The following is a 16,188-nucleotide window of genomic DNA, read 5'->3' on the forward strand; positions in this document are numbered from 1 at the left end:
GACTGAGACGCTCCAAATCTCAAACCCTCTCACATATTAGGAGGTGATTTTGTCCCTCTGATCCTTTGTGAGCAGCCCAGACCTCTCCACAGCTCTTATCCCCTTGTGGATCATGGGATTAGTGGAGACCAAAGACCACGGCTGGACAACTTCTGTGGGTTGGCTGCCCTGTTCTGCGTCCTGCACAGACGTCAGAACAAGGGAACCTATGGGGCTGGGCGGCGGAATGAGGGACTCTTCCGGTTTTCAGTGCAGCCCAGCCCAGAGCCTTACAAAGATTAAAAGGAACAGAAAACAGTATGTGAGGGCCCTGGTCTTTGACAAAGGGGCTGCTGTAGCTTTTCACAGAACCTGACAGATATTACACCAGGGTTCAAATGGGTCATACACATATCGGAGTTCATACATTCTTTTTTAAAGTATCCAAGCTTGTTAAAAAAAAAACAACAAAAAAACAGAAGAAGCAAAACAGACAGAAGGAATGTGCCAAAGACAATAAAAGAAATACAGGATTCAGTCCCAAGAAACAGCAGGAGGTAGGGAGAGGAATGGGGACCAGGTGAAGTTTTCATCTTAGAATTTCCACATAAATCTTCTGATGTGTTTGAACTGGGCAATTTATCAGTACAATAAAAAATCATGCTCTGAGGGGATGAGAAAAACATGGTGCCCCTTAGAGAAGGCAATCAGGAGTTACAAAAGTTGAAAAGGCGGGCTTCCCTGGTGGCGCAGTGGTTGAGAGTCCGCCTGCCGATGCAGGGGACACGGGTTTGTGCCCCGGTCCGGGAAGATCCCACGTGCCGCGGAGCGGCTGGGCCCGTGAGCCATGGCCGCTGAGCCTGCGCGTCCGAAGCCTGTGCTCCGCAACGGGAGAGGCCACAACAGTGAGAGGCCCGCGTACCGCAAAAAAAAAAAAAGTTGAAAAGGCTTGAAATACCAATGATCCTGCAATCTTCCTTGAAAAAGGAACTTCTGGAAAATGTATTATTGCTCCATCACTGGAGGAAAATGTGAGCTGGCAGAATGGTATAACAGAAAAAGAACACCAGGCAGGAAACCGGCGATCTGTTAGGGAGCTACACCCACCCAGCATGCGGTATGTGGTAGGAAGGGTATGGATGGGCTGGGCCCTCTGACACCTGGGGGTGTGAGATTCTCAGCTCTGCCACGTACCGGCTCTGTGACACAGGGCAGGCTGACAGAGGGCAGGCTTGTCAGCCATGAGCCTCGGTTTTCTTATCATTAAATTGGGAACATAAAAATGCCCACTTCAAAGGGCAGTCATGAAGATTAGACAAGCATTGGAAGCATTTAATACCCAGTGGTGCATCATAAATGTTACGCCCCAGGCCTCAATTTCCCAACTATGCAATTGCAGGAAGGAATAAATGAGCTCTAGCCTCACCAGCTCTAAACTTGTTTCCCTGCTGTGGTAGGCAGAACAATTCCCTCCTCCCCACAAGGCCCGCTTCCTTAATCCATGGAACCTGCGACTGCATGACGCCATATGCCAAAGGGTAATTACAGCTGCTAATCGTCTGACCTTGAAATAGGGAGACTCTCCTGAGTTATCCCAGTGGCTCCCTGTCATCAGGGTCCTTGGAAATGGAAGCAGGAGAGGGAATCCTGCCACTGCTGGGTCTGAAGATGGAGGAAGAGGGTTTGAGCCCAGAAATGAGGATGTGCCTGGGGGCTGGAAAGGGCAAGGAAACGGATCCTCTCCTAGAGCCTCCAGAAAGGAACACAGTCCTGAAAAACCTTCATTTTAGCCAGCGAGTGACTTACTTCTGCTGCAGCCCCCCCTGGGGGGAGCCGGACAGGCAGCAATGGAAGCAGCTCGGAGCTGGGGCGAGGGAGCCTCCCCTGAAGAGCGTGGCCAGGCCCCGGGACACAGGACCCAGCTCCCAGCTCCTCCAGCCAGCCTGTTTCAAGAGCCATTTAACTCTCCATTAACCTGATGTGATGAGCACAGAGAAATGAACTCCCGGCAGCAACCGCATCGCAATTTACGGCACCCGCTAACCGATGTGCGAGTTTCTGCTTACTTCCCTCACGCCCTTCCTCACCGGTGGGTGCATCGGGCCCTCTCCTCTCGTCTCCTGCAGTTTTCTATTTAGCTGTTATTCCACTCACATTTCCCATCCCGCAGTCTTTTCTCGGTTGTGCAGTTTGCCGTCAGCACCCATATCATTTTTGCAGACCTGACCGAGGTTTCACAACAAAAATCCCAAGACCCTTCAACCTTCCACTCATCCCACTTCGAAATGTTCGCCAAAAGCAAGTATCCTCCCGCATGAGGCGTGCGGTGAGGAGGCCACTCGGTTGCATCTGTCCCATGGGGGTGATGAAACAGTTCCCCTCACAGGGGCTGAAAGGTGCAAATAAACCCAAGCATGAAGCACTATCTCGAAATGGCCATTATCTTATTTGTTAAGGATTTCTCATAGTTGAGCAGGTTTCCGCTTCCCTGAACGCAGTAAGAGAGCTCTAAAGACTGGACTTCCGTTAATGGAAAAAACAAGCCAGATGGAGGTGAGTGAGTAAAAGAGCAACATACAACTATTTCTTTACTAACTAATTACTAGGACACATTCGCCTCCAAACTCGCTCAGCAGAACAGGCTCCGGGAGACGCTCAGTTGTTTTCCAAGGAGATGGTTGTTTTAATAACCCAGAGACAAGCTACGTCACTCCCCCCCCTCTTTACAATCACAGCCGTCGGGGGCGACCCTCCGTCCAGCACATCCACGTGCACACAGCCCTCCCTGACCAGACTTCACCAAGATAAATAATGCTCTCGTCCGTTCTTGAATTACTCTGACCTCTCTGACAGATGCTGGCGTGCATCTCTGGAACATGCGTCCTTAATAACAAGGGAAGAAACATCCCAGGCACAGACGCCACAGATACGCAGAGGGATTTCTACAGGAAGGCACGTTCATGCTCCTGGCAGGCAGCCCTCGGTCACTGCCTCTCCCCTACTGTGCACACACCCCAGTCCTGCCGGGGAACCTGCCTCCTGGCAGCACCCCTCTGCCACCCCTTAGCGTTGCCCCCACCCCTTAGCTCCCACATTTCAGGGATGTTTTCTCAGATGCGCATGACAAGCACTGAAACCCACCAGTTCCAGGCTTCTGTGGTGTCTTCCACGAGTTAACTGGACCCCCACTCCAACACAGCACCTGGTGCTGAGGTTTTCTTCTGTGATTTCTCGCTCCGTGGAGCCTGGTCTGTGGATACGCTGTAGCAGCTAGAGCCAGGCAGGGTAGAAGTTGGCCAAGAAGGAGTCGGTGAGCTTCCCTCCCAACTCTCAAAGCGCTGTGTGCTACTCATCCACGGACCAGGTCAGTCCAACCTGACTTGAAAAGGCAGCTCTTGGGCAGAATGTGTTCGGGGGCGGGGTGTTGCAGGGCAAGCTCACAAGAGGCAGCTCTAGTTTCCATTCCAAAAGCAAAAGAAACACCATGCCTTCATTCTCTGCAAATGGTCCGCTAGATTTCCCAAATCTCCCAAGGTAGTTTTCTAATTATGTGTGTTTACTGGCCAACTTGTCTCCAAATATTAAAGACTAGCTCCTCAAAAATCATGCTATCAACCCACGGGGCTTTGCATTAAGAGTACCTATAGTGCTGGGAAAACTGGACAGCTGTATGTAAAAGAAAGAAAATAGAACACTCCCTAACACCATACACAAAATAAACTCAAGATGGATTAAAGACCTAAATGTAAGACTGGCTGCTACACAACTCCTAGAGGAAAACAGAACACTTTTTGACATAAATCACAGCAACATCTTTTTGGATCTGCCTCCGAGAATAGCAGAAATAAAAACAGAAATAAACAAATGGGACCTAATTAAGCTTAAAAGCTTTTGCACAGCAAAGGAAACCATAAAGAAAATGAAAAGACAACCTACAGAATGGGAGAAAATATTTGCAAATGATGCAACCAACAAGGGATTAATCTCCAAAATATAAAAACAGCTCATACAGCTCAATATCAAAAAAAAACAACCCAATCAAAAAGCGGGCAGAAGACCTAAATAGACATTTCTCCAAAGAAGGCATAGAGATGGCCAAAAGGTACATGAAAAGATGCTCAACACTGCTACTTATTAGAGAAATGCAAATCAAAACTACAATGAGGTACCACCCCACACCGGTCAGAATGGCCATCATCAAAAAGTCTACAGATAATAAATGCCTGAGAGGGTGTGGAGAAAAGGGAACCCTCCTACACCGTTGGTGGGAATGCAAATTGGTGCAGCCACTATGGAGAACAGTATGAAGGTTCCTTAAAAAACTAAAATAGAGCTACCATATGATCCAGCAATCCCACTCCTGGGCATATATCCAGAGAAAACCGTAATTTGAAAAGATACATGCACCCCAATGTTCACTGCAGCACTATTTGCAATAGCCAGGACATGGAAGCAGCCTAAGTGTCCATCAACAGATGAATGGATAAAGAAGATGTGCTGTGTGTGTGTGTGTGTGTGTGTGTGTGTATAGATATATATATATATATACACACATACAATGGAATATTACTCAGTCATAAAAAAGACTAAAGTAATGCCATTTCCAGTAACATGGATGGACCTAGACATTATCATACTAAGTGAAGTAAGCCAGACAGAGACAAATATCATATGATATGGCTTATATGCGGAATCTAAAAAAAAGATACAAATGAACATATATACAAAACAGAAATAGACCCACACACACAGAAAACAAACTCATGGTTACCAAAGGGGGAAGGACTGGGAGGGATAAATTAGGAGTTTGGGATTAACCGATACACACTACTATATATAAAATAGATAACCAACAAGAACCTACTGTATAGCACAGGGAACTATATGCATTATTTTAAAATAACCTATCATGGGAAAGAATCTGAAAAAGAATATACATATATACACATACACATATGCGTATATATACATATATAACTGAATCATTTTGCTGTACACCTGAAACTAACACAACACTGTAAATCAACTATACTTCAATTAAAAAATAAATTAAAAAGAGCACCTATAAAAAATAACTTTGCAAGAGAAAACCAAAATCGCCTACTCGCTCACTCTGAGTTTCCTACTTTAAACTGGGGACAAAAATACATCTGTAAGACCCATAAATGCAAAGACTTATTAGTATATAGAGTAACTTAGCTAGAATGACAATATTGCACTCCAGCAAATGGTTAATGCATAAAATTATCGTTTAAAAACTGCACTAGTGGGGGCTTCCCTGGTGGCGCAGTGGTTTAGAGTCCGCCTGCCAATGCAGGGGACGCGGGTTCATGCCCCGGTCCGGGAGGATCCCACGTGCCGCAGAGCGGCTGGGCCCGTGAGCCATGGCCGCTGAGCCTGCGCGTCCGGAGGCTGTGCTCTGCAACGGGAGAGGCCGCGGCAATAAGAGGCCCGCGTACCGCAAAACAAACAACAACAAAAAAAACTGCACTAGTAAACTCAGAGCAGAGGGTTCCTAAGCTTTTTAGTTGGATGGCGGTGGCGGCTCCAGTGAATAGCTACAGACAGAAAGTAAAGTCCTCCAGTATGGAAAGGGAGACAAGGCAAAACGTTTTTGGAGGGAAATGCTGTTGACTATGAAACTGACTAAAACTGTTATTTCATGAAGAGCATTCGAGGTGAAATAAGAAAATTGAAATATATTTATTCTTTTAGGCCAATGCACTCCAGTAAGATTTACACGGTGGCTGCCTCAGAGAGCCTGTATTTCGGGGAAACAGATCTTCACTTCCAGGAGCTCCGACTGAGACCTTCTGCTACCAGTCTCTGTGTCATCAGCTATGTCTGCCAGACACTGCCGGGCAACTGGACCCAGACCTCAGCAAACATACCCTGAGCTAGACGGGCTGGGCCACCACAATCAATAAGAAATGAGAACACATTGCAAGTCCCAAGGTGGATAAATAAGAAGAAATCCACATATAGGACATTTGTTCTGAGTAAATCCTAAGAGTTCTCATCAGAAGAAAAAAATTTTTTTTTGATTTCTTTAATTTTGTATTTATATGAGGTGATGCGTGTTTACTAAACTTACTGTGATAATCATTTAATGATATATGAAACTTTGGGGGCAAATAAGTGGGGTAGGCTCGGCTATATGCCTCAATGAGGCACTGGTGTGGCTCCGAGGCTCCACCAGCTCATGATTTCTATGGAATCCAGCAACAGGGAAGACAGAATGGAGGAGATATGGGACTGACGGTGCTGGTCCCCTGACCTCCAAGAATGGGTGCTCCAGTCTGCTGGGAACAGGACTTCTAAAATGACAAATATGTCTGGAAGGCTGTGGTCCAAGGCCATTTTTGCTGACTATAAGCAGGGTCTATGGAACCAGAGGGAGCACACAGCTCTCCTGAAAACTGATGGTGTATATGCTCGAGATGAAACTGATTTCTATCTAGGCAAGAGATGTGCTTATATGTACAAAGCAAAGAACAACACAGTAACTACTCCTGGTGGAAAATCTAAAACCAGAGTAATCTGGGGAAAGATAACTCGCACTCATGGAAACAGTGGCATGGTTCATGCCAAATTTGGAAGCAACCTTCCTGCTAACGCCACTGGACACAGAATCCGTGTGATGCTGTACCCTTCAAGGATTTAAACTTATTGAAAAGTAGATAAAACTGTGGATTTGTTCTCTTGTAAAAAAAATAAATGATATAAGTCAAATCATTATGCTGTACACCTTAAACTTATACAATGCTGCATGTCAATTATATCTCATTAAAACTAAAATAAAAGTTACAAAAAAAAAAAGAAATCCACATCAAGATGAATCACTGCATGTGAAACTGCAGTGGTAACAAGAAAAACTTAAAAGGAACCAGAGGGAAAGTCAGATTACCAGCAAAGAACAACAATTAGGCTGACAGTTGCTACAACAGCAACAGGTATCAAAAACTAATGGAATTGTATCTTCAGAAGTGCTGAGGGAAACAACTGTTAACCTAAAATTCTCTACCCAATTAAATTACCATTTGAGAGTATTTTTTAGATAGACAGGGGCCTCTGTGCAGAGATTATCTCCTACTTATGCTTACTGAAATAACCCTAAATGCATCCCAGCAAGAAGTAACAGAACCTGGAAGGAAAATGGTAACCAAAGTTGGTAAATTTAGATGTAAAAGGTGAATCAGCATAAGTACTTACAATTAAAATAAAATGGACCTTAAAATGGGGTAGCAGAGATTTGACACTAAATTATTTTCAGCAAGTCACAGTGTCAGAAGGAGTTTGTGTCCTTCAGGAGAATGGTAAATACACTTTTAAGTATGTTTGTTAAAATTTGCAAAGAACAGAGATATAAATTCTAAACCAACAGAGAGAGAAATAAAAAAACAAGCCCTGTATTTTTGATGGAATGCAGGAAGGTTAAAAAGAAGAAGAAAAAAAAACATGGTGGCAGGAAAAGTAAATAACATAGCAGAACAAGTCCAACTCTAAGTGCAATGTGCAATCACAGTAACTCTAAATGGAACAAACTCACTCATTAAGATAAACATGGATTACCTCTCACACACACTCAGCCTTAAACTGCTTAAAACATGACACAGAAAAGTTGAAAACAAAAAAGTAAAAAAATTATACCAGCAAACAATACTGCAAAGAAAGCTGATGTAGCAATATTGGTACAATGTGATACTGAGAGCAGCATCAGACACATTGGAATCCAAGGCAAAAGCACTAACAGAGATAATGCATTTAATAATAGAAGAACCACCTACCAAGTTATGACAATCATGACCTTTTATGCACCCAATAATAAAGTAGCAAACACTTTCCCAAACCAAATTCACTTTATTCTGCTGAAATGGCCCCAAAAACAAGAGACAAGAAAGCCAACCCACTGGTCAGATGGGCCCACTGGTGGGACATATCATGGCCTTGAGTGAGTTTGACCATTATAAAAGAATCATTATTTTAATTACAGAAATGAGACTATTTGGGGGAGTTAAAAGTGAACAGAAGGCTATGTATTATTCAAGAGTGACCATAGAAACTATAGATCTAGATTTCATTTAAGAAGCAAGGAAGGACTAGACTCATAAGATAAATTAGAATTAGGCAATTGTGGGGAGAAATCAACTATTTTATGTTTTCCCTACTGAGTCCCATTTGTTTAATGTAAAAGTCATATTTTTATATACATTAAATTCAAGAGTGTCCTTTTATTCCCTTTTCAAAAATTAAGAAGAAAAATTTTGGCCTCGCCACGAGGCATGTGGGATCTTAGTTCCCTAGCCAGGGATCAAACCCGCGCCCCTTGTAGTGAAAGCATGCTGGACCACCAGGGAAGTCCCAAGAGTGTCCTTTTACTGACAATGTGTTCAGCTGAATGAAACAAAGTCCCAGCGCTCGGGTGGGTGGTTTCAAAGTCCCCATGAGAGGCTCAGAGGCTACCAGGACAGGAGAGACTGACCACACAGCCACCCTGCCCCCAAATGCGGGTTCCTGTCCCGCTGTCACCTGGAGAACCAGAGTCACACACAAACAACACAATCCACAACAGCTAGAAGTGTGCACGCTGCAGATGAGCAAAAGAGGGAAAGGATAGAAGAGAAAAAAGACAACTAAAGGGGCAGAGCAAATTTGACGAGTGGCAGGTTCCAACGAACCTGAGAGAGATGAATTCCACTGTCATGAGCAGGCTGGAATCCCGCCTGTGATGTGCTTTAGGAAAACTATAATTAACGGCCAGGAAGCCCCATGGTCATGGCCCTTTACGACTGCCGTGGTCATAAACACACAACTCGAGGCTGGGCACCGACTCACGCCCGAGGGCAGTTACACGCTGCCGCCCGGCGTCTGGGCCTCTGCTTCGATGGAAAGAGGTCACTCCTAGGCCTCCTCTTCCCCAAACGCCCGTCCTGCAAACTCTTATTTTACCCTTCGTCAATCTCACCAACCCACAGCTCCACTCCTAGGTGGGAACTATTTAGCTACAATTACAGAGATGCTCCAGACACAACATCCTCCCAGGGCAGTGACGGCAGCTGCTCTAAAAGCACCGGGAAGTTTTACAAAACACAGATGCCTGAGAAACAGAACAACACCAACCCCTCAGATGCCTGGGTCCCACCCCCAGATGTTCTGACGCAACTGGCCAGAGGGTAGCCTGGCATCTGGGTTTGTAACCTCCCCAGGGATTCTTCTATCAGGCAGCTGGGGCGAGTGTCACAGGGCTCAAGGGCTCGTCCTCGGCACGGGTTTACAAGACCCCTTTCACCTCCTAATAAAAGCCGAGGAGCAGGGAGCACACCTTATTCCCTGCCCTGAGCACTGCTGGTTTCTAATCCTCCTGCAAAGACCCAAACGTCTACCCTCCCACCTTCCCATTTCAAAGGGCACCTCTGAAGATGTCTGTCAAGAGGTTGAGAGCAAAGGCGAACGAGCAGTGTCTGCTTTCTGCACATCTTGTCACCAGCCTGCCTCTGGGGAAAATCTAATAATTAGCCGAGCTCAGACTTCACTGGGGAGGCTCAGGGTGTGTGTGTGTGTGTGTGTGTGTGTGTGTGTGTGTGTGTGTGTGTGTGTGTGTGTGTGTGTGTGTGTGTGTGTGTGTGTGTGTGTGTGTGTGTGTGTGTGTGTGTCAGGGTGTGTGTGTGTGTGTGTGTGTGTGTGTGTGTGTGTGTGTGTGTGTGTGTGTGTACAGGGCGAGGAGGGAGACGAGAAGGCTTACGAAGGTACCAGAACAGCCTATGCAGCCCCTCACAATCATGTCAAACCATCCCTCCCTCGAGAGGAAGAACACGACTCCACTGTCAAGGCCAGGGGCACGTGGACAGCACCACATGCCCATCTGGTTGCAGGGATGCTTCCCTCCGAAGCTGGGGGAGAGATGTCACGCCAGACTGTGCACGTGGTCTCTCTCTCCCAGCCGGTGGTGCTCAACTGGGGGTAACTTGGGGCCCCTCCCTCCCCAGGGACACTTGGCTTTGCCCACAGACACTGGCACAAATGGAGGGTTGTTACTGGCATCCAGTGGGTGGAGGCCAGAGAGGCTGTTACGCATCCTACAGGGCACAGAGTGGCCTCCCGCGGCAAAGAGTTATCCAGCCCAAAACACCCGCAGAGCCGAGGCTGAGAAACCATCTCTGAGCAATGGCTCAGCAGTGATTCGTCGTGCAATCCCAATGTGCAATGTTATACGACAATGTGAGGGTTATGCGACACCTGGGCCCCATCACTTAGTGACCCTGGGAGTTACCTGGTTCAAAAATAAATCCAAACCCAAACCCTACACAAGAGAACCCCTGGAAACAAGAAACTCCCAGCGACACTTCAAAGTTGAAAAGGAAGCGAGCGGCCCAACCATGGACTCAGTTGGCCAGAAGGAAAGCATCTCATTTCACCCAGAGAAGTTCCTACGACTCCTCCAGGAGGAGCGTGTAAAGCTCTCGATCATTAAGAGTGTTTTAAACACACGCATTAGACCCAGACAGGCACTTGTTGCATAAAATTACATCATCTTTAAACTGTCCTATTTGCTAGGAGCCACAAAAATAATGGAGGATTTTTCAGAAGTGACTTTGTTTCACTCATGAAAAACATTATTGCTAATCCCCGTGAATAAGCACAGATGATGGAACATCCACAAGCCTCTTCGCAGCCCCCTCCCCCCCCCCCCAGCACCTTGACCAATAGTCCTGGGGCGGGGGGTATGGAAACGGTACCCGGTGCCGCAACGTACCACCCCTGGTTTCCCCCAAACAGCCCCCTCCGGCTCCCAGCCCTGCTCAGACTATGGTGAGACCTCCAGCCGGAAGAGGGGAAGCTGCGTGAGACGGGCAAACAACCACCAAGAGGCTACTCCAACTGTTCAGGGTTAAATCATCCACACAAGTATGGGCTTGGTGAGTAAATACAGCTTTGCCTGGGCTCCCAGCGTCCAAAGCTGAAGAACATCTATGCTCAAACACCAACCATCTGATGAACGCTTCTGTGTTTTGGACATTCCCTTGTCCCAGTCAACCTGCTGTGGGTCACAAAAAAGAACATCTGTGATGCTGGGGGACAAATGAGAACCAAGCCTCCCACACAAGCCTTCTCTCAGCACAGGAACTGACCAGCCCAAGGCGAAGCACCCTGGAGGCTCAAGGTCTCTCTCTCATTTCTCCCAGGCTCATCCTTATGTCAGGGATTCAAATGCTGGCAATCAACTGCTCAACAGCAAGACGTTCTGCACAGATGCGTAACTATATATACAGCTTGGCGTCTTTTCAATGCTGAATAATTTCTGACGACTGAAGGGGAAAAATGAAAACAGCTTCTTTGGCCCATGATCATACCACTCAATGCCTGATGGTTCTCACATGAGTCAGAGAAATGCCAAGACAGTGTAGTCGGGAAAGAGTCATACCGGGCAGCATCTTCTAAGCATTTCTATTTCTCTGGCTCTTGATTCTGCATTTGAGGATAAAAGTTATCCAAATCATATGGCGTCACGAACACCACGTACAGTGTACAAATCTGACAGACCCCCCCCCAGCATCAAATGTAAATTTTGAAAAGAGAAGTGTTATTTATTCCCGCATTACAAACTGGATGCGGTTAACTGTCCAGCGGAGTTTAAATTATCCAGAAATACGTGCTATGGCTACATATATATATATTTTTTGGCCGTGCCGTGCAGCATGCGGGATCTTAGCTCCCCGACCAGGGTGTGGAGCCTGTGCCCCCTGCAGTGGAAGCGCAGAGTCTTACCCACTGGACCGCCAGGGAAGTCCCTCTGGCTACAGTTTAATTATTTTTTAAGAAAAGCCACATGAACTGTGTCTGTGTCACTGAAATTCACAAGCTCCTTATTTTAACAGCAGATGACAGGCTGACAGCCGCCCTCCACAGTATAAAAGATTCCCACGTGCCAGGACAGTCCATGCTGAGGGCAGAGGAAGGGCTGGGTCTTACATCTCTGGGCGGAGTGAGTGTGGCCTGAAGCTGATGGCCGCTCACACAGCATCGCTGCTTCTGCCTGAAAGGCCACCTGGGCACCCACAGTGATACAGGAAACAGGCAGAGAGGAGGCTGCCTGCTCACAGGGACAACCGGGTGTGGCACGACCCCAGCGAGGGACCCCCTGAACCTCAGAGCTAACAAAACAGGGCGATCTGATGGCCCTCAGTCGTCATCAAAACATTAATACTTGACCTCACCTGGAATCTCAGGTCTGTATGAACTGTCCTGAGGCGATCACTTACAGAGTCAGAAATTCCCCGCCAAGAGATTTTAAGATAATGTTATAGCTCTTTCTCAAGATAAAGATGACAAAACCTTCACTCATTCAACAAATATTTACTGAGTGCCTGACAAGGGCAAGGACGTGCAGGCACACATATATACCCGATAAATCGGAGATGTGAGATCCGAAATGCCACTGAGGGATCCCGTGAGACCCTCAAACTGCAGGCTGGAGTAGACACCTACCAAGGAAGCACTTTCGAGATTTATACAGCTGAGTAATCGAAGCTGTGTGGGCAGAGATCAACAGAGCAGAACTGCACCCAGAAATAGACCTACACACATACGTCCCCTGATTTCTGACAAAGGTACTCAATGGAGCAAAGACAGCCTTTTCAAGAAATGGTACCAGAACTGGAGGCCCATAGGCAGAAAATGAACCTTGACCTGAGTCTCACACCTTATACAAAAATGAACTCAAAACGGACACCATGGATTGAAATGTAAAACGTAAAACTGTAAAACTTAACCCCACCCCCAAAAAAAACACAGGAGAAAATATTCAGAATCTAGGTCTAGGCAGAGCTCTGAGAATTGATACCATAAAAGGAAATATTTATAAATTGAACATCAAAATTAAACATTTGCCCTGGGGAAGACCCTGCTGAAAGCATGGAAGACAAACTGCAGAGCGGGAGAAAATACTTGTAAACCATTTATCTGACCAAGTATCTAGAAGAACTCCCCAAACTCAGCAGTTTAAAAAAAAAAACACACACACAACAGTAAAATAAGCAATCTAATTAGAAAATGGGCAAAAGACATGAAGATGCCAAAGAGGACATACAGGTGGCAAATACGGCCTGAAAAGTTATCCAACATCATTAGCCATTAGGGAAATGCACATTAAAACCACAAAGAGATATCACCTATCAGAATGGCCAAAATGAAGTGACAACAGCAAATGCCCGTGAGGACGCAGAGCAGTGGAGCACTTGCGCATGCCTGGTGAGAACATTAAGTGGTGCAGCCACTCTAGAAAATAGTTGGGCACTTTCTTAAAAAAAAAAAAAAAAATGCAACTACCATGTGACCCAGGAACTGAGCATTTATCCCAGAGAAATGAAGGCTGATGTTCCCACAAAAACCTGCACACAGACGTTCACAGCAACTTTATTCATAACCGCCCTAACCTGGAAACGACCCAGATGTCCTTCAACCAGACTGGTTAAGCCCCCTGTGGTGCATGGTCACCGTGGACCACTCCTCCGCTATAAAAAGACGCTGGACTTCCCTGGTAGAGCAGTGCTTAAGAATCTGCCTGCCAACGCAGGGGACACAGGTTTAAGCCCTGGTCCGGGAAGATCCCACATGCCGCGGAGCAACTAAGCCTGTGCGCCACAACTGCCGAGCCTGCGAGCCACAACTACTGAGCCCGCGTGCTGCAACTACTGAAGCCCCCACGCCTAGGGTCTGTGCTCCGCAACAAGAGAAGCCACCACAATGAGAAGCCCGTGCACCGCAACAAAGAGTAGCCCTCACTTGTCGCAACTAGAGAAAGCCCACACGCAGCAACGAAGACTCAATGCAACCAAAAATAATTTTTCTTAAAAAAGGGGACTTCCCTGGTGGCACAGTGGTTAAGAATCTGCCTGCCAATGCAGGGGACACGGGTTTGAGCCCTGGTCTGGGAGGATTCCACATGCTACGGAGCAACTAAGCCCGTGCGCCACAACTGCTGAGCCTGCGCACCTAGAGCCCGTGCTCCACAACAAAAGAAGCCACCGCAGTGAGAAGCCCACGCACCGCAATGAAGACTAGACCCTGCTCACCACAACTAAAGCCCGCACACAGCAATAAAGACCCGACGCAGTGAAAAATAAATTTAAAAAAATTTTAATTAAAAAAAAAAGCACAGACCACAGATGTGTCCACAACCTGGGCAAATCTCCAGAGAATGCTGCTGAGTGAAAAAAGCCAGTCCCCAAAGGTTACACAGTGTGACTCCATTTGTCATATTCCTGAAACGACACAATTATAGAAACAGAGACCACAGCAGTGGGTGCCAGGGGTGCAGGATGGGAGCTAGGACAGGAGGGAAGCGGGTGCGGCCATAAGAGATCAACGTGAGGGATTCCTGTGGTGATGGGACCGTTCTGTAGCTTGACTGAACCAATGTGATATCCTAGTTGTGAGATCATACCAGAGTTTTACGTTACCTAATAAAACTTGGGGAAGGGACTTCCTTGGCAGTCCAGTGGTTAAGACTCTGCGCTTCGCATGAGTTGGATCATGCAAAGGGGGCATAGGTTCAATCCCTGGTTAGGGAACTAAGATCCTGCACGCCCTGCAGTGAGGCCGAAAAACCAAAACAAACAAAAACTTGGGGGAAACAGGGTAAAGGGTACATGGGACCTTTCTGTATTATTTCTTACAACTGCATGAGCATCTGCAAGGGCCTCATGAAAGAGTTCAGAAAAAGAGTGCTGGGGAAGGCTTCAAGAAGAAGGTGTCATTTCTGGGAGAATCTTAAAGGATGGGCTGCATGTCACTAAGTAGAGGTGGGACTCCAGGTACAGTCCGGGGGGAGCAGGGGTGAGGTGGGCTGAGAGGGCCTGTGCTCACTCTGAAGGTGAATTCTGCCCTCCTTCTTCCTATAATTTTCTCAGTAGAGATGAAAGCAGCAGCTTAATGAACACTTCCAAAGTAGAAATTAATTTTATAGAGCAGCATTAGTGGGTCAGAGCAAGCGGCGGATGCCCTTCCTCCTGGACCCACTCCTCCTCCGGCAGCTTCCCCAGTGGCCCCCCATCCAGGCGGCTGCACAGAGCTCCCATCCACCCCTCCAGTGCCCACCTGCCCACCGGCCTCCTCCTTCCAAGTTCACAGCAAAGGAGGAGGTGGGGCTTGAGCCAAGGTCTAGAGGACAGAGGAGAGGGGAGGGTTGCTGGGTCAGAGGCGTGGGTAAGTCCCAGCCTGGCCAGGACCCACGGTGAGGGGGCCGCCCGGCTTTCACTAGCCTCATTGAAAACCTTGATATGATTCCACCTTGATTTCCCCAAGATATGGCTCCAGGGCCGGGTTCTGGGCACCAGCACAGGCCTCGACAGGCTCTCGCCCATCCCTTCCAACAACAGTGAATCAGCCATTAGTGCTATTTACGGTTGTTTAACTGCACACACACACCCTTTCTTCCCAGACAGCAAGACTGCCATTTACAGCTAAAACATTTTATTTTTAAGTTTTTTTGGCTGTGTTGGGTCTTTGTAGCTGCGCACGGGCTTTGTCTAGTTGTGGCGAGCGGGGGCTACTCTTCGTTGCAGTGCGTGGGCTTCTTGTGGTGGCTTCTCCTGTTGCAGAGCACGGGCTGTAGGCACGTGGGCTCAGTAGTTGTGGCTCGCGGGCTCTAGAACACAGGCTCAGTAGTTGTGGCGCACAGGCTTAGCTGCTCCACGGCATGTGGGATCTTCCCGGATGAGGGATCGAACCCGTGTCCCCTGCACTGACAGTTGGATTCTTCACCACTGCGCCACCAGGGAAGCCCCATGGCTGAAGCATTTAAAGCTGTTCCTGCCAAGGCCTCCTGTGCTTCCTGCCCTGTTCCTCACCCTCCAGGCCTCTGAGCTCTGCATCTCCCGGACTTGGAGGCCATTCCCTTGGTTGATGGGGCTCTAGTCCAATCGTACCCCTGCCCTCGGGGTGTGGGCAGGACACACAAAGGCCGTTTCCCTCCAGATCCCTGTGTTGACACTGCATGCACAGGCACACACACACCCCAGACTCACGTTTCGGCGTTTGGGAAAAGGACTTAACCAGACACCTCCAGTTCTTCATGCTTCCACTCCATCCCATGTCACCTCGTTATTAAGTTAGCAGGCACATAACTGAGACCGCTCAGGACACCGGGGATTGCTCTCCCCATCCTGCTCTCTAGCTTGCCACCCTCCCTCCAAACTCAGGTCAGCAAAG

General features: G+C 47.5%; 1 protein-coding gene and 1 pseudogene across 2 annotated transcripts in view; one reads left to right on the forward strand and one right to left on the reverse strand.

The window, feature by feature from the left end:
* MTCL1 (microtubule crosslinking factor 1) overlaps nt 1–16,188 on the reverse strand; it is a 125,854-nt gene that overhangs the window by 86,765 nt on the left and 22,901 nt on the right. The gene's annotated exons all lie outside the window — the stretch shown is intronic.
* LOC111162986 (large ribosomal subunit protein eL33 pseudogene) lies at nt 5,900–6,754 on the forward strand (annotated as a pseudogene).

Source organism: Delphinapterus leucas, chromosome 14 (assembly GCF_059928025.1).
Source record: "Delphinapterus leucas isolate spDelLeu-1000000601 "Yukka" chromosome 14, BTC_Dleu_Yukka2, whole genome shotgun sequence".
NCBI lineage: Eukaryota > Metazoa > Chordata > Mammalia > Artiodactyla > Monodontidae > Delphinapterus > Delphinapterus leucas.